We start from the raw sequence: 19,564 nt of genomic DNA, 5'->3' as shown, positions 1-19,564 counted from the left end.
AAAGAGAGAAGAAAACATTTTTTTCCTCTCCTGTTTTAGTTGTGATGTTCTAGTATTATGTTGCACCAGTAAAATTTGTTCTTATTTTGTACAATCTGCAATAAAGCAAAGGCATTACATGGTTTACTTGAAAGAGAAAGCTACTTGCTCATGAAGTTTATTTAAAGGACTTAGAGAAATAAAGTGTCTTGAAGTGACTTTATACCATTTAATTATGATTGATCTTGAACAAAAATTAAGCTAAACAATTTCTTACTGGCTACATTTAAAATATCTTCAGTCCAACCACGTTCTCATAGATAAGAGCATTTAAAAAAAATGCATTCCATCTGACCATCACACTGCTGGCTGCTGCTGGTGTGAGAAAGGCTGCTATTAAGACCACAGGATCATGGATGCTTGCTGCCCCTTGTGCTGAGAGAGTGCAGCTAGCTCACCCGGTCCTGGGATGGTGGGAGCTATTGTTCTCTTACCACCAACCTCTCAATGGCTCCTGTGGAAAGCTAGAAATGAAGTGCAGTTGTCAGCAGTCTGGAGGGCTAGCTATAAATATTTCCCCCATAAATCCGGCCTGAGTGGATGATATGGGATGCATTTGAAGGAAATAATTGACTTGCCATTCAACTTGAAGTTAATGCTAACCACCCTTCACTATCCCATGAATCTGCTACACCCACTCTGTCCTTTCCTCTGCACTTCAGAATGCACTTTGGAAAAGAGTGGCAACAGGAGACATTTTGTAACAGGAAACTTTGGTTATGTAAAAAGTAGAAAAGTCATTGATAACCTCAATCCAATCTGGAAGCATAGTTCTTTTAAGACACATGTTTAATTAAAGGCAATCACTTCTGCCATATGGGAAGATATTCTTTAAGCTGTGATGCATGTAACCCATATGGGACTAAAAAGTTATATGGCATAAAAATAAATAGCAGGAGGAAGGAAGGAGTGGGGTTCATTGTTCCCAGGATACTGAGGCACCAATGAATGAGTTTTCTCTATCCAAGGATAACAGTACCAGATTAACTGTGGTTTTGGTTTCAGGAGAGAAGACTCTTGGTGAGTGCATCTGTGATTTACTAGAATATACCTAAGGCATAGGGTTTTTTTGTTTTGTTTTGTTTTTGTTTTTTTAAAGGGAGTGACCTTTTGTCACGTAGGCTTGCTTGCTTTATTTATTTATTTATTTATTTATTTTCAGCATAACAGTATTCATTGTTTTTGCACCACACCCAGTGCTCCATGCAATATGTGCCCTCCCTATTACCCACCACCTGGTTCCTCAACCTCCCACCCCACCCCCCGCCTCTTCAAAACCCTCTGGTTGTTTTTCAGAGTCCATAGTCTCTCATGGGTCATCTCCCCTTCCAGTTTCCCTCAACTCCCTTCTCCTCTCCATCTCCCCATGTCCTCCATGTTCTTTGTTATGCTCCACAAATAAGTGAGACCATATGATACATGACTCTCTCTGCTTGACTTATTTCGCTCAGCATAATCTCTTCCAGTCCCGTCCATGTTGCTACAAAAGTTGGGTATTCATCCTTTCTGATAGAGGCATAATACTCCATAGTGCATATGAAACACATCTTCCTTATCCATTCATCCGTTGAAGGGCATCTTGGTTCTTTCTACAGTTTGGCGACCGTGGCCATTGCTGCTATAAACATTGGGGTACAGATGGCTCTTCTTTTCACTACATCTGTATCTTTGGGGTAAATACCCAGCAGTGCAATTGCAGGGTCATAGGGAGGCTCTATTCTTAATTTCTTGAGGAATCTCCACACTGTTCTCCAAAGTGGCTGCACCAACTTGCATTCCCACCAACAGTGGAAGAGGGTTCCCCTTTCTCCACATCCTCTCCAACACATGTTGTTTCCTGTCTTGCTAATTTTGGCCATTCTAACTGGTGTCAGGTGGTATCTCACTGTGGTTTTAATTTGAATCTCCCTGATGGCTAGTGATGGTGAACATTTTTTCATGTGCCTGATAGCCATTTGTATGTCTTCATTGGAGAAGTGTCTGTTCATATCTTCTGCCCATTTTTTGATATGATTATCTGTTTTGTGTATGTTGCATTTGAGGAGTTCTTTATAGATCCTGGATATCAACCTTTTGTCTGTACTGTCATTTGCAAATATCTTCTCCCATTCCGTGGGTTGCCTCTTTGTTTTGTTGACTGTTTCCATTGCTGTACAGAAGCTTTTGATCTTGATGAAGTCCCAAAAGTTCATTTTTGCTTTTGTTTCCTTGGCCTTTGGAGACGTATCTTGAAAGAAGTTGCTGTGGCTGATATCGAAGAGGTTACTGCCTATGTTCTCCTCTAGGATTCTGATGGATTCCTGTCTCACGTTCAGGTCTTTTATCCATTTTGAGTTTATCTTTGTGTACGGTGTAAGAGAATGGTCGAGTTTCATTCTTCTACATATCGCTGTCCAGTTTTCCCAGCACCATTTATTGAAGAGACTGTCTTTTTTTCCATTGAATATTTTTTCCTGTTTTGTCGAAGATTATTTTACCATAGAGTTGAGGGTCCATATCTGGCCTCTCCATTCTGTTCCACTGGTCTATGTGTCTGTTTTTATGCCAGTACCATGCTGTCTTGGTGATCACAGCTTTGTAGTAAAACTTGGAATCCAGCAACGTGATGCCGCCAGTTTTGTTTATGTTTTTCAACATTTCCTTAGCAATCCAGGGTCTCTTCTGATTCCATACAAATTTTAGGATTATTTGCTCCAGCTCTTTGAAAACTACCGGTGGAATTTTGATCGGAATGGCATTAAAAGTATAGATTGCTCTAGGCAGTATAGACATTTTAACAATGTTTATTCTTCCAATCCAAGAGCATGGAACAGTCTTCCATCTTTTTGTGTCTTCTTCAATTTCTTTCATGAGTGTTCTGTAGTTCCTCGAGTACAGGTCCTTTACCTCTTTGGTTAGGTTTATTCCCAGGTATCTTATGGTTCTTGGTGCTATAGTAACTGGAATTGATTCTCTAATTTCCCTTTCTGTATTTTCATTGTTAGTGTATAAGAAAGCCACTGATTTCTGTACATTGACTTTGTATCCTGCCACGTTACTGAATTGCTGTATGAGTTCTAGTAGTTTGGGGGTGGAGTCTTTGGGGTTTTCCATATAAAGAATCATGTCATCTGTGAAGAGATTGACTTCTTCATTACCAATTTGGATACCTTTTATTTCTCTTTGTTGTCTGATTGCCGTTGCTAGGACTTCTAATACTATGTTGAACAAGAGTGGTGAGAGTGGGCATTCTTGTGTTCCTGATCTCAACGGGAAGGCTGCACGCTTTTTCCAATTGAGGATGATATTTGCTGTGGGTCTTTCATAGATAGATTTTAAAGCATAGGGGTTCTTAAAAGGTGTTCTGGATGGGGGCGCCTGGGTGGCTCAGTGGGTTAAAGTTCTGCCTTTGGTTTGGGTCATGATCCCAGGGTCCTGGGATCGAGCCCCACGTCAGGCTTTCTGCTCAGCAGCGAGACTCCTTCCTCCTCTCTTTCTCTCTGTCTGCCTGTTACTCTGTCTGTCAAATAAATATATAAAATATTTTTTAAAAAGTGTTCTGGATGTCACACACTCCCTCCAAAAGGCAAACTAGCTACAAATCCATTGATACATTAGAATCCCAGTGTAATAGGAATTAATTCTTTTGTTGCAATATTATCATATCCAGGCAAAGAATAGTTAGTAGGATAAGATCAATACTTAGTTGGATAAAACCTTCACAAATGACTGACCCTGGGCAGAACTTTTTTATAAAAGCCTTCTTAGACACACTTTATAAAATATTTTAGAGAAATAATATGTTGGAATAAAACATGGTTATATATTTAGTTACTAAAATACCTATGGCTTCATTTTTTCATGCATATATCCTATTGTATAAAATCCCTGCACTGAGACAAATATTACAGCTGTTAGAGTAAATACACTCTTCCTGAGATGACCAAGTTCAGTGGAAGTCATTTGTCATCTTCAAGTGTCTTAATTACTCAGCCTCATGGGTTCTTCAAGGCTTAAGGCTGGATATGTTCTGCTCCCCTGACTTGACGGATGAGCTTAGCTTCTCACTTTTGTCTCATTTCTGATCATCATAGCAAGAAGTCATGACTGCCAAAAGTCCAATTAGTTGTCAGAGTTAAAGAACTCACCTTGATGTTGCCAGTGAGGCAACATCAAGTGTCACCCTAGTGAGGATTCAATGAGTATACATTTGTAAACTGCTTTAAACTGCCTGGCATTAAGTAAATGTTAGCTATTATTAGAATTACTGGATATTCTGAACGACTCACAAAACAAGTCAAATCAGTGAGATACATTTTTAAGAGGAGTGTAGGAAAAAATATCCCCCCAAATAATCCTGCTGCCCCAGAGTGGGTCGAGTAACTCCAAAATCCTGGACAATCAGGGACTTGGAAATGTTTTTCTCCCTAAAGCTCTAAATGTATGTCTGAGCTACTCTGGATATCAAAACAAAACAAATGCATTTGTTTGTTCATCCACGCAATGGCAGGCAATCTGCGAGTAGTGAGGGAAGATGTTTTTAGTTTTCGAAGTTGTAGGATAATGGAGTTTCTGGCCCAGCAGTTTTATTTTAGGGAGTCTGTTCGATTTGCACGTGTAAAAATAGTCCTTCTTCTACTGAATCCCAGAGGGGCTTGATTTCGGCAGGACCAGCAGCTCCGTAGAAGTGCATAGAGAAGAGATTGTTCTAAGAAATGAGCTCTCTGAAAATGTCACAACATTCTACTGCAGCATGGTCATTTGCTGACTATTTTTCACGTTATATCTAGCCTGCTTAATACCAAGGGTCTTTTTAAAATGCCAAAGACACTCCTCCAAAAATACACATGAATCAGTCATTTGCATTTGCTCATAAAGCTCTTTTGCCTTTTCAAAGAGCACTGGGTTGGAGACAAGGACATTTCTATCTTTTCACTGAGAACCACTTACTCAGAACACCATATAGTTACCCTAATTTATTTATGTGAGGGCATCATGGAGCACGGCTCCCTCCATACTTCAAGAGACTGAAAATCTCTTAAGTCTTAAATATCAGTCACCCTACTCTCTGATGTTTTATAGACTATGTGGAAGAGTACTGTGCTTATCTATTAATGTTTTCCTGTGGTCAGCCCTATACAGTGCAAAATGGGTGATTGTTGACTTGCCATGCTTCTATTAGTTGATTTTTACTAGAGGAAGACTTTTCCCCGTCTCAGTTTTAATCACCACCACTACAGCTCCTTTTATAACCTGTCTAGGCTTCGCATCTCTTATTATTACTTTCTTCCTTATTTCTCTAATTGACTTCCTTCTTGCTTTTTCTCTCCCTTGTCTCTCAGTCCACAATTCTCCGTTTCTCCATCACAGAAGGCTGTTGTTTTGTGGACACGGAGAAGAGGGAGTTTACCTTTTATTTGTGACGTGTTCATGACGCCATAACACATCAGGTAATTATCTTCGTGGCTGTGTTTTTTTCTTCCTGAGCATTCAAGGCCTTTTGGGGGTAATTGCTTCAGAATAGAGCAGTCTTGAAAGCTTGTATGTTGCATAGGATTGGTGTCTGGATCACTCCTACTAGGGGCGGAGCTGGTGCAGAGGCTGGGACTTCGAGAACTTGGGGAGGTAACAGGCAGACTGAGGGGTGAGGTTCCCAGGGCTCAATCCGAGACCCATGTATTGACAAGTACTGTAATGAAGAGATGAAGAGAAGGGATGACAATAAGGCCAGGAAAGTGTAGGACTGAGATTACTCAGTATCCATGGGCTTCCTGGAGTCCCCAGCAGGCAAGTAGAATGCAGAGTCAAGGCACATGTCCCACCATTTAAGGGCTTGCTTGTGGATACTCTCCCCTCATTCAAGAACTAAAATGAATCTTGTTTGGGGGTAGGCATCACTGGCACGGGGTTTGTAGCCATAGGTAAACTGCCTGTGGGACTGATGCTCTTCCCCGTGATGTCTCCTGAATATAAGATCCTGGGCCACAAGTCACCCACACCAAAATTTTGCATTGTCAGTGAACTAAGTTCAACCTTTTGCCTGAGCCTGGTCCTGAAAGTTCGTCACAGTTCCCAAAGAGGGTTGGAAGGGACTGATGAATTTTCACTCCCCCTCCCACCCCCCGCCCATGTTATTCCACACATGTTAACTATAACACGTACTGTGCTGATTGAACAGAGAAATGATAAAGGTGGTGACACTCAATGAAACTTGATTACAAGGACCATATAAAAATGTACCAAATTATAACCATTCATAAAAGTAAAAGCTAAATCTCAAATTTTTAAAAATTAAATGGTCGCTTATTTCAAGGATGCATCTAGGATAGGAGATGAGACAGACTAGGCCTCCAAAAATAATAATTCTAATTTATGTATGATTGAATGATGTCTTTGTATAGTAACTTATAATGTGCAGACACCAAGACTTATAGAATTCTGTCTCTATACTGAAGAAGGGAGACCATTTTTATTTTATTCTTCCTCATTTCTGCAGGGTTTTGTTGGTTGTTGTTTTCTTTCCAGATGGTTCATTCTTTTCAGAACCATAATTTTTCTTAGGAAGAATGCCTACTTGGGGGAGGTACAAACTCCACAGTGAATCTCCTTTTCTTTTCTTTTCTTTTTTTGAAGATTTTATTATTACTTGAGAGCAAGAGGGACAGAGATAGTGAGAGAGAGCACGAGTGGGGAGGAGAGGGAGAAGCAGACTCCCCACTGAGCAGGGAGCCTGATGCAGGACTCTATCCCAGGACTCTGAGATCATGATCTGAGCTGAAGGCGGACGCTTAACCTACTGAGACACCCAGGCACCCCTATGTCACTCTTATGTGACTCTTCTCCTGGCCATGGAATGTTTAAAATGAGCTCAAAGGAGGGATGAGTATTATGCATTTTACTGCCTTATGCTCTGCGTTTTTTTTTTTTTAAGATTTTATTTATTTATTTGACAGAGAGATCACAAGTAGGCAGAGAGGCAGGCAGTGGGGGGGGGGGGAAGCAGGCTCCCCACCGAGCAGAGAGCCCGATGCGGGGCTCAATCCCAGAACCCTGAGACCATGACCCACGTCAAAAGCAGAGGCTTAACCCAGTGAGCCACCCAGGAGCCCCCCTGCTCTACATTTTAGGAATAATCCAAATATCTAGGGGTGGCTGGGTGGCACAGTCGATTAAGTGTCTGACTCTTGATTTTGGCTCAGGTCATGATCTCAGAATCCTGATATCCCCCACATTGGGCTGTGTGCGGGGTGTGGAGCCTGCTTAAGATCCTCTCTCTCCCTCTTCTTCAGCCCCTACCCACCCTTGCTCTCTCTCAAATGCACACATCACATGCTCTCTCTTTCTCTCTCTCTCTCTCTCTCAAAAAAAAAAAAAGAAAAAGAAAAAGAAGAAGAATCCAAATATTTAAAATGTGCTTGCAGTAAAGCGGCCATAGCTCCTTGCAGTGTCCTTGAATACCACTGGCTATATTACCAGTTTTCTACTACCTGCAGCTGAGAAGAAATCCAATGATCATGAGGATGTAAAACATAAGTACTCCCCATACTAATAATAAGATAAACGCAAATGCATATTGGTAATACTGCCCTGGAGATAGAATTCTCTGCTGGGACCTATCGTGCAGTTAGTGAAAGATACAATCAGACATGTTAAACTCCATATTTTATTCCTATCATTTTAACTATCCTTGCAGTCATACTTTTCCAGGAGACTGTGTTGCACCCATTTGGCCCACCCTGTCCATCCTCTTTCTCATGAATAAGAGCACAGGCAGTGAGGCGCCTGGGTGGCTCAGTGGGTTAAAGCCTCTGCCTTCCGCTCAGGTCATGATCTCAGGGTCCTGGGATCGAGCCCCGCATCGGGCTCTCTGCTCAGCGGGGAGACTGCTTCCTCCTCTCTCTATGCCTGCCTCTCTGCCTGTTTGTGATCTCTCTCTCTGTGTCAAATAAATAAATAAAATCTTCAAAAAAAAAAAAAAAAGAGCACAGGCAGCTCAGTCCAAAGAACCCAAGGTAAAAGGAGAAATGCTGCTGCCGTGGAGACAGAGAAACTGACTGCCAGTGTGGCAGATCACCATCAGCCTCTAGTTTTCTAAGTCAACCACATGCATAATGTGTCTCTTGAATCTAGATGTGATGTGGAGCCCTTCTGCATGGGGAGGCACATAGATGGGGTCTCCTTGGTCTCTACTGCTGGCTCGTTGTCAGGAAGAAGAAAATCTAAATTTCCCAAAAGACCATTAGTAAAGAAAGTGGAGAAAACAAATAGAACATGAACTTCAATGAATTTTTTTCTAGAGTACAACTTATTAAAGTCTCGCCCAGCCCAGCTTAGACCATAGGAGTATTGTATAGTGGGGCCATTTCCCTCACTTCAGTTAGATTTGGAGGGTATGGAAATGAGACATCTCATTGTTGCTGTGTTTCTCTAGGGACATTGGTGTTTTGTCCTGAGTGTGTCTCTCTTGCAGACAGGGTGTAGTTATGTTTGGCTTTGTGGTTTGATAGGAGTCTTTTTCTTCTTGTTGAAAAGTGAAGACCTTGGACTGCCTGTGTGGCTCAATAGGTTAAGCATCCAATTCCTGATTTCCACTCACATCATGATCTCAGGGTCAAGATAGGCCCGACCTGGAGTGCTGCGCTGAGCCAGGAGGCTGCTATAGACTCTCTCTCCCTCGGCACATGTGTGTTCTCTCTCTCAAAAAAGTGCAGACCCTTATTGACATGACAGAAATATTTTTTCTTAGTTCTACCAAAATATTTTACCAGTTTCTGTTTTTATGTAAAAAAATCTTTTGTTTTTAAAATAATGATTAACTTTGTCCAATGTACGGAATTCTCTACTTTTTTAGGCTTATGTACTGATTCATTATTATGAACAGGAATAAATTTAAGATATGTACACTTTAGCCCTCCTCTTTCCCTCCCTTCTACTAGCTGAATTTAAGTTGATTGGCATTTTATCAGTGTTCATTCTTATATTTGAGATATATCTGGACATTTCTTTCTTTCTTTATCTATTTTAAATATCTTTTGACTCCTTGGCTATGAAATATCAGCATACTTAACTAACTGCCCTTACCTCTCCCTTCTCTTACCAACAATTATGATTTTTTCATTTCTATATTGTTGGGAATTAAGACACTTACATTCTAGTCTGCAATTAAAAAGTTCACTATTTTGTTTTTTTAAATCCTGTGATTAAATGGATTTAATGATTACAGCCATGTCTCTTTTTTTATTGTGTTATGTTAGTCCCATACAATATCATTAATTTTTGAAGTAGTGTTTCAAGATTCATTGTTTATGCACCACACCCAGTGCTCTGTGCAATACATGCCCTCCACAATACCTGCCACCAGACTCATCCAACCCCTCACCTCCCTCCCCTCCAAAACCCTCAGTTTCTGAGAGTCCACAGTCTCTCATAATTTGTCTCCTGCTCTGATTTCCCCCCACTCACTTCTCTCCTTCTCCCAATATCCTCTGTGTTATTCCTTATGCTCCACAGATAAGTGAAACCATATGATAATTGACCCACTCAACTTGACATTTCACTCAGCATAATCTCCTCCAGTCGTGTCCATGTTGATACAAAAGTTGGGTGTTCATCCTTTCTGATGGCTGAGTAATATTCCATTTTATATATGGACCACATCTTCTTTATTCATTCCTCTGTTGAGGGGCATCTCAGCTCTTGCCACAGTTTGGCACAGCCATGTTTTTTGTTATGAAAAGCTAAAGCTCATTCCTTTTCACTTTTTCAAGTTCAGGAATATATATATTCATTGTATATTTCTAAAAGTTTGTCTTCTGCCTTTTTACCTTATTTATGTTTTCTCTGGGTACATAAATCTAGATTTGCTGTCTTTCTTTGGGAACCTTATAGGCACAGCTGTTATCAGATTCTTATAAATTTCAGGACATACTTATCAAGCAGTTGACCCAGAAATTCCACTTCTAGGTGTTTACCCAACTGAAATGAAAACATACGTCCACAAAAAGACTTAGATAGGAGTGTTCATAGAAGCTGCATTCATGATAGTCAAAGACTGATGACAAGTCAAATGCATGTCAGTGCGAGAATGGATGAGCAGGTCAAGGTGTTTTCATACATAGAACATTGCTCGGCCCTTAAAAGGAATAAACCATGAATACACACACATAAACATCAGTGATTTTCACAGATGTCATGTGAAGCAAAAGAAGACAAACATAAGAGTGGTGAAAGATAGGCTTTGATATCTTCCCCTTGGAAGAATGTTGTGCTAGAAATACAAAGATCTAGATTCTAAGCCTCAGTGTACAACCAGCTTGTGAAACTCTCATTTTTAGAGAGGTTTATTTTCATCATCTATAAAAGGAGAAAAATAGATGATACTATTTTAACTTTGTTGGTGTTCTAAAATCCAGAGGATTTATTAATTTGTAGCCTATATGTAAAAGCATTGATCAGTCCTTCCATTCTTTATAATATGTGAGTTATAATCTCTAATGACCTTCCAGGTGTTATAACACAGTGGTTTTTAAATGATTGTGTAGAAACACTATATAACCTAAAAATGAAAAGTACAGGGCTATTAGTGAATAAGATCAAGTTATATCAGATTCACCAGTCTATTTTATTACTCATTTCTTATTAATCATTTCCTCTTCCTCTCTCATAATAGCAAAGTTTTTCTTATATATAGTTATTAATTCAGCAAGTATGTATTGAAAGTCTACCTTGGAACTGTATACAGGCCCATAAATCTGCTTTATTATTGGTTAGGAAATTGACTATTATATCTGGTTTCTTGTTAATGTGGCAAGACAGATGTGAAAGGTGTCTACTTTTTAGGAATGAACTTAAAGTACCCTCTGATTAATATAATTTCTCTACATGCTGAATTTTCTTTCCTCCAGTGAGATCTCTGTCCACAGAAGGAACTGGGACTTGATGGGGACTTGATGGGACTTGAAGAGAACATGATAACAAATATCCCTCAGGATTTTAGTGATTTATAGGTCATACACAAAGTCCTATTTAAAGCCATAGTTCAGATTCAGTTTATGGGTACTTGGAAAAATTTCATTTACTTTCTGAAGAAATTTACTTCATTACAAGAAGATTCCACTGTGGCCTAATGGGTCTGAAAAATCCTGGATTTTAGTGCTGCTACTATTGTCCTTTTTAAAACTTAGAAATAGAGCTGCATGTCCATTTTCTCACTGCTAGGCAGACTAAAGAGCACCAATGCCAACATTTCTATGTTTGTCCAGCTCTGGAAACTAATCCTCATACAAGGCAACAAACAGAAATCACCATTCTAAATCTCTGCAGGTTAGAAGTCTCACATATAGCTCTCTAAGCATTATGGGACAGCCCTCTGTATTTCTAGGGAAGGCCATTGTGACATATGATGAGATCAGAGATTTCTTCTTGGAGAAGAATAATTTTTCTGGGCAGACTTCTGGGTCCTTTTTAGAATATTGAAAAGACCTTTGGTGGGAACCTTTTTCCCTAATAGAAGTGCATCCTGTGACATCTGGGGGCCTGTTCTGAAGATTTCATGATGGTCAGAGATTCCTTATTCCTTATTCCATTCATGTGAAGTTTCATCTCCTCCTATCTGCCTGTCATGCAACAGACTGGCTGTGTCATAAGGGAGCAAAGACCCCATCTTACACTCTGCTTTTTCTCACCCATGGCTTATACCCCACAGGTGGCTATTAAACATTTGACTAACTGATGTTTCTTGCTAACCATTGTGCTTCCTCTCAGTACCAAAAAAAAAAAAAAAAAAATACAAAAAACAAAAACAAAAACAACAAAACAAAAAACCAACCCCTCTACTTGACATCTTTTTAAAGGATTTCTCAAAATAAGGGGAAAATCTATTAAGTATTTGCCTGGGAAATATTTAAGTGAGGATGTGGAGCTTCATGTCTGAAATAACAAGTGTTAAGCCTTCCTTAGACTGGAGAAAATCACAGTGAAATAGATGAGTATTTGTTCCAAATCCTCCCCCTCCTTCCCCATGGTCTCACCCTTTTTCTTATGATTTTGAGGTTCCTCTTAGCAGGAGCAGAGTGTATTTCCCATGGGGCTGGATTTGTGAAGTGCTTTGACCAACACGTTGGGGATGGGAATGCCAGTGTGCCTGTTCTGGGGCGGGTCTTAAGAAGCAGTGTAGAGTTTCTGCTCTTCCCTCTGGAGCCTCTGCCATGAGAATGGGCCCCAGGCAGTGTACTAGTCCCAGTGCAGTGTGAAAGTGTGGTGCAGAATGCCCCAGTGACCTGCAGACCAGCAACCATGATTTTGTTTGCTTATTGTCATCTACCATGTATTTTGAGAGTGGTTTATGACAGTGGGCATTATTGTGACAAACGCTGACTGATTTAGGCAAGAAATACAGGTTCATGTTAACAGAAATCCTTCTCAGATATAATACACAGGCCAGGCAGCTGAAGAGCTTTCTAACATATAAGAAAGGTGTTTTCTCCATGCCATGGTGTTATGTATTCAGTTTTATTTAAGAGTAAGTGCTTGCATGACCCCTTTTGATATCTCCTAATTGTTTAGTTCACTCAAAACCAGCAGACAAGGATCTGTGTGTGCATTTAGACATACACATTCTATTCTATTTTCCTATGAAGCTACAAAATGATATAGTCCATTTTTGTAGACTATAAAACTATGTCTCAGAAATCTCCATGGGTGATCTGATCATTCTAATTGCAGAACAGACACAATCTTCAAAGGAGATACCCACAAATTGAATGGATAAAACCTACAAAGACTTCCCTCTGTTTGGGGTAGGGTAGAAAAATATATGTATGCAAGAAATAAAGAGGCAACAGACTATTTTTTTAATAGAAGGAGATACACAAAGTTTAGCGCAGTTTAAGAAATAGTCCTGGAGCAACAAGGTTGCAAGGCGAAGAGGGGAAGAGGAATGTAGAACAAACTGAAAAGAAACCGTTGACAATCAACAATACACAGACAGGAGATAAAGAAAAGATGATAGAAGTTGCGGGTAGCTGACTCCCAGTACAGAGACAGCCCATAAGCTTTCGTTCTCTCAAGGCCAAAGGCAGGAAGCAAATCAACTTATATGTGCAGAGGAAAAAAACATCAAAAGGGTCAAAATGTGCTTTGATATTCACTTGAAAGAATGGGTGAGTGAAAGGATAAGGTGAAACATGATGTAGGCAGAGACATAGAGCACTTACAAGAGAGGCACATTGATGGGGAGGGAGAGATGGTGGCAAAGAGACAGGATGTAAGTCATGTTCTCCATCTTAGCAAGAAGGAGAGTTGTTTGGATGTGTTTGTACAGGCTGGGAAGATCACACAGTCCTGCAGACAAGCGTAAGAGGAGCAGAGCTCTCTGGGCAGAGGTGAGGAATGGTCAGAGAGCTGCAGGCAAGAGGGAAATAGCTGTTCAACGCTTTATAAGAATGGAGGACAAACAAAAAAGGAGAAAAGAAAAAACAATCAAAACACAAAACTTTGTTATAATAGGAGCAATCAAAATATTACCAGTTGTGGAGAGTTTGATCTTTTATTTTCCCAGAGAGAAGTTAAGTTCTTGAATCTTTATGGTGTACACTTCCCTCTCCAAGGGACAACTGTGTTTGTTTCTTCTTCTTTTTTCTTTTTTTCTTTTTTAACTCATTTTACACATTGATGTCCTTTTGAAACATGGTAATTGTTACATTTAAAAGAACTTTGTATCTGTATACACACACGTGAATTACAAAGAACAATAACAAAATGAATACCCACGACATACCATCTATGGTATATCGACCAAAATACTGGAGTGTCATCACGATTATGCATATACTAATGTGCTCTGCCCCTTTCCTTTCCCTCTGGGTCCCTCTTCCCGGATAATCTTTATCTTGTTTTCATGTTACTGTTCTGCATAATGTGTAGACAATAAGATTTTTTAAAGTCCTAGGACTTCCCTACCAAATTGAGTTGAATATATTGCAAAACTTGTTTTCATTTTTTTAAACATCAGGAAAGAATAAAAAATCTAATTCAATTTGACATTTTCACATTTCTCAAACAGCCATTCTCCTGGGTCTATTGAACTCCTGACCTCCTGGCCCGGAGTGTCCAAGGGAAGTCAGCAAGGCGACTCTGTTCACGTTAGCACAAAAGGAGTCCACATGCCAATGATCTGATTGGCTTTGCGGCTTCTTAGGTGAGATTTCCTCCCTCAACGTTACCCTGGGAAAGTGGGCCTGGGAGTCAAGAAAATAAAATGAAGGCTGTTTGTCAAATTGAATACGTATTTGAAAAAAAGAATGTTTTGATACTTCCTAGAACACATTTGCAATCGTGCCTATAAATACTAGCATATCCACAGCCCCTTTGTGCCTGGCTTATCCGTGTTTACTTTGTAAGATTTGCAAACACCTGCATTTAAAGCCACCATCATTTCTGCTTGCAGTGACTTAACTGTCATTTAATAAATGAATGGGTTTAATAGTCCTTTAACAAAAGCAACAATGATGTAGAGCTGGGAAAGAACTTCCTTAATGATCACGAAAGAAAGAAAAAAAGGAAAAGGGAGACAGAGACAGAGACGGGGTGGAGGGTGTCTGTGTAATATTTCTCTGTAAATAATTCTTCCCCTTCTTAATTAAATTACTTCATACAATACGACCTACTTTGTGCAAGGGCGCAGTTCCTAACTTGCATGATTCATTCTTCTTGAGCAAAATAAAGTAGTTTTGCCTTTTATTTACAAAATGTCTTCACGTAGGGTAGATCCAAATATGTCCCCCTCCTCTTCCCCCCCAGGACTTCACTTCTGATAAAATGATCACATTTGCTGTATTTAAAAAGAAGTCAAGCCGTACAAAGTACACTTAATACAATGTATTGTTCTTAAAATAAGAGTGATAGTAAATCTCTGAAAAACATGATATGTGGGGCGCCTGGGTGGCTCAGTGGGTTAGGCCACTGCCTTCGGCTCAGGTCATGATCTCAGGGTCCTGGGATCGAGTCCCACATCGGGCTCTCTGCTCAGCGGCGAGCCTGCTTCCCTCTCTCTCTGCCTGCCTCTCTGCCTACTTGTGATCTCTGTCAAATAAATAAATAAAATCTTTAAAAAAAAAAACAAAAAAAAACAAAAAAAAAAACATGATATGTGTCCCCCATGTTGCCTCCTACTTCCTATCCAGCCCGCAAAGCTAACCTCATCTTTAGCTCAGGACAGAGGGTTTGATTACCGAACTGGAGGGAAAACTTCCCCACTTCCTTTCTAGGTTCTTTGTCTAATAACTAAATTGACATGAGACAGCTTAACAGGAAAAAATTTCAATGTTGTGCATACAATAGCCCCAAGGTATGAAGCTCAAAGAAGTGACCAACACAGGAAGCTTTTATACCTTTTTGACAAAGAAATAATACATTTATGAAGAACTGACAAGACAAAGAAGTTCAGGCTTGGGGTAGAAAATCAGCCAGGAAGTAACAAGTTTTAGTTAAACAGGCTTCTTAGTTCCACATTCCCCATCTCTGGCAATAAGGATGATGTCTACCATCATGGAATAGGGGAGATACCTTCCCTTTATGTGGGAAACAAAGGAGGGTCAGCGCATCCTTCCTTCACCTGCAAGTTCTTCAGTAATTTTAATTCAAAATAATATGTCAAAGTGGCATATTTTGCCTCCCTTCAGTAACAAGTAGCTGTAAATTAATGTTTTCCTCGGAAAGGATCATATTGTATAATGCCTATGAAAGTGCTTAGAAATTCTATACATAAACCAATCAGGAATCAAATGCACTGTTCTAGCTACATGATCATTTGGGACATTTCAAAAATGGATATTTTAGTAAAGTCCCAAATATTAACTCAATATATTTTTGTTTCAAATCATTAGAAATGATGTTAGTGAAAAAAGATACTCTCAGTGATAAGCAACTTTTTGGACCCTTTTTCCTGTTGAAACATAGTCAATGAAACTTCCTGTTAGTGAAATATGCATAAATCGTGCTAGATATTCCACAACTGTTACAGTGACACACCCTGAGCAAAGTTTTCTAACAATGTCTAGAGCTGAGGTATAAGGCCTCCCTATGCTACCTGGTTAAATGTAGCACAGATTCTGATCTTCAGAGCTACATGTCAGCTGATTTTGAAAATCAAAACTATTTCCCCACATATGAACATTTCAACCCCCCATCAGGACAGAGATGTCTCCTATTAACCTCTATGCTCTTGATAGCTAACTATGTTCCTCTCCCACCCCCTTGAAATTTCCAATAGCTACAACAGATCTCCTATTTCACTGGGTTGCAGAATTTTTATTATTATTATTATTATTATTTTATTATTTTTAAATGTGTTAAATTACTTGCTCTCTAAATTATGCTCTAGATTATCTAACAGTGAGCTTAAATATCTTAAACTTTCCAAAAGGCAATCATAGAATACATTAACTTGAATAATCAATACAATACCAGAAAAACCAGCTCCTGATCTTATTATATATGAGCTAGTGTAATTCAGGAGAAAGAGCTTTCTTATTTGCTTTTGTGCTTTCAAAGCATTATGGAAATTCATAAATATAATAATTACCTTTTAAATAGCCTTTTAAATAGTATTTCATTTTGAAAGCACAAAATCTGTGATTGAGTTTTTCCAGATAATCAGTAAAAACTGACATAGAATACTGCTACCTTTTTTTGTTTCATTTGTCAGAATGTTTTATCACTTCAGTTTTTCATTCTATATTCAGCACATAATTGAATGAAATGTGGTTTAAAATGAAATCTATTCCCTTTTATGAGAACATCCACTTATTAAAGGTTAAATAAAAGTTGAAGAGCATTTAACTTATCTTGAATACAAATGACTTGGCTTTGACTATTTAAACATTTAAATATTTAATGATCAATTTCCACCAGTAACAAAGATTTTCCATATTCCTAAATATATAAGCAGATAATGCTTTTAAAAATTAAGTGATGTGAGACTGACACTGATTTTGAATATTTTTAGAATAATTTTTAAAAAGTAAATTAGATAATCTCTTATTAGTTCAGCAATATTTATGCTCAAATACATATATAAAATATTAGAAAATCTGTTACTTTTTTAAATGTATACTATTATATTTTAGTTAAGTTAATGCAATATTTTCTTGCTTAGTGTGTCTTTTTCTTATTTTAAAACTTAACTGAAGAAAGATTATTGGATGATTTTTAGAATTCCTTAGAAAGAAATAATGGTAAATTTCTTTCATTGAGAGTTAACATTTTGCACTCTGAGGAATTGAAATCTATCTATTTATCTATGTACCTTGTGAATTTTCCTTCTGATAACTTTGCATGAAATGGATTTGGGAAAAATATAATTAATCATTTGTATAATAATCCAGAAAGAAATGAATGACATTCACATAGCTGAGTAGTAAAGCAAATTAAAATTGCAGAACTTCTTTTATTGCTGTGCATCTCTTAGAATATTGTGGCCTGAAATAATTTTCACATTAAGTCAAACTACTGCATGAGAGAGCAATAATTAAAACATGTGAATGCATCATCTTTAATTATGCCTAATTTGTATGTTGCCTTTAAACATGGTTGAGATGATCTCAATTGGGATAGAGTAACACAGCTTTAAAGTATTATCCATGATTTCAGAAACTTGGCCTGTAATAGTACTTGTGACATGGATAGCACTTTCTAACTAGTCTTATTTAGAGAGGAAATATATCAGAATATGAATAAATAATGTGAGAGTTGGGAAATTTTCCTGAATCAATAGCAAAGAATCACCTTTTAGATGTATTGATACAGAAGATTTTTTCATTGATTATTGCAAAACTGCTTTCAATTAACATGACATTTTCCTTTTTAAGAACTCAAAAGTCTTGATGATGTTATTTCAATAATCTTGTGACGAGTAGGTAGAGGAATTTTAAATGTGTAGAATTCAACATTTTATCAATAAGTGACTTAGAATCAGAGCCAGTATTCAAAGGAAGCTTAAACATTACCATGCCTGTTATTGCCCCTCAACTTCTACAATGGTTGAGCATTCATTCTCTGCTTAAATATGAATCATGACAGGGAACTTACTTTTCCATAAGACTCTTCATTCCGTTGTGACCCAGGGTGACTTTAAGTACACACACACAAAAAAACCCTCTCTATAGGTAGATACTATCTACCACTTCATGATTTTTTCACCCATTGATCTTAACTTTGACTTTCAGGGTCACACAAATAATCTTCCCCTTCCATGCTGCTCTAGAAGATTTGCGCTCTGGTGGAAAGAGAACCCGACTAGAAGGCGGCATGTGTGGGGTCCCCTCCAGTTTCGCCAGGTTCAGCCATGGAACATTAAGCAAGTAGCAACTCTATGCCTTCATTTCTTCATCTACAGACTGAGAGTAATGATTCACGCCTACTCTCCCTTCCCAAGTTACACAGCTACTGTGAAAATCAAATGAAATAGCATATGGAAGCTTTTCCTGAAATACAAAATGCTAAGCAAATAGGTTATTATGATTTGCATTCATGGCTCTTCGACCCTCACATTTCCTTCTAAATCTTCCCTTCTTTAGAGCAAGTATTTCAAGTATCCTTACCTATGTACTATATGATATGAATTTATGTTTCTTCACCACTCTTTTTCATTATTCTTCATTATTCTTCTTCCTTCCTTTTTTCATTCATTCTTTCTTTCTTTTTCTTTTTTCAAGAATGTTTTATTCTATGCTTTCAAAGGGCTAAGTCCTTATTCTCAGAACCCTGGAATACATCCACACTGGCTCAACCAAGGAAAACTCTGAGCATTTTCCTTTCCACAGAAGGTTTTGCTGTGATTTCAGGGGCCCTAAGAAACTTTTGCTTGGGTCAAGGACAGCAGGCTTGAAGTGCATTCCTCGGCTTCAGTATTTGACCTGGCATACAGATTTGGTTGTTTGATTATGCTTCCTTCCACTCCTGGTTCAATATCCTGTGAGGGTCTGTCCCTTCAAGAGATATGCATGAGACCTCTTAAAGTAGAAGGGGTAGAAGGGAGGAAGAACTGTGGGAGGCAGAATGGAGTAACATTTCAGTCTGGAGCCCTGCTACTGAGAGACTGATCTGCTGACCAGCATTGCAAGATCATCTGGAGATTGTTAGAAATGGGGATTCTCAGGCCCTAGCCCAGTTGGTATTTTCATTCCTATGATTTCCAGATGGATGACAGTGCTGGGTACTCAGAGTAATTTTATCACTTAATCCTCAAAACATGTATTCTATCTCAAACAAAGAAACCAAAGCTTATAGTGGCTGGCAGATATGCTGAGGGTCACACAGCTGGAATGTGGTGGGGCTGGTATTCTAACGCAAGCCAGAAATCAGAACCTGCCCTCAATGCAGCACAATAACCCGTGCATGCCACTGACGGGGAATTGTCCTTTATTCTTTCATTCAGGGTTTGTTCATTGAGTACATTGTGCTAGAAAATGGGGATACAAGGTTAATAGGGCAGAGATTCTGTTCTCAAAGAACTCAGTACAGTAGAGAAGAGATAAGGAAGTAAATG

This window comes from Meles meles, chromosome 6, assembly GCF_922984935.1.
Source record: "Meles meles chromosome 6, mMelMel3.1 paternal haplotype, whole genome shotgun sequence".
Classification (NCBI taxonomy): Eukaryota; Metazoa; Chordata; class Mammalia; order Carnivora; family Mustelidae; genus Meles; species Meles meles.
Note: the sequence above shows the minus strand (reverse complement) of the source record.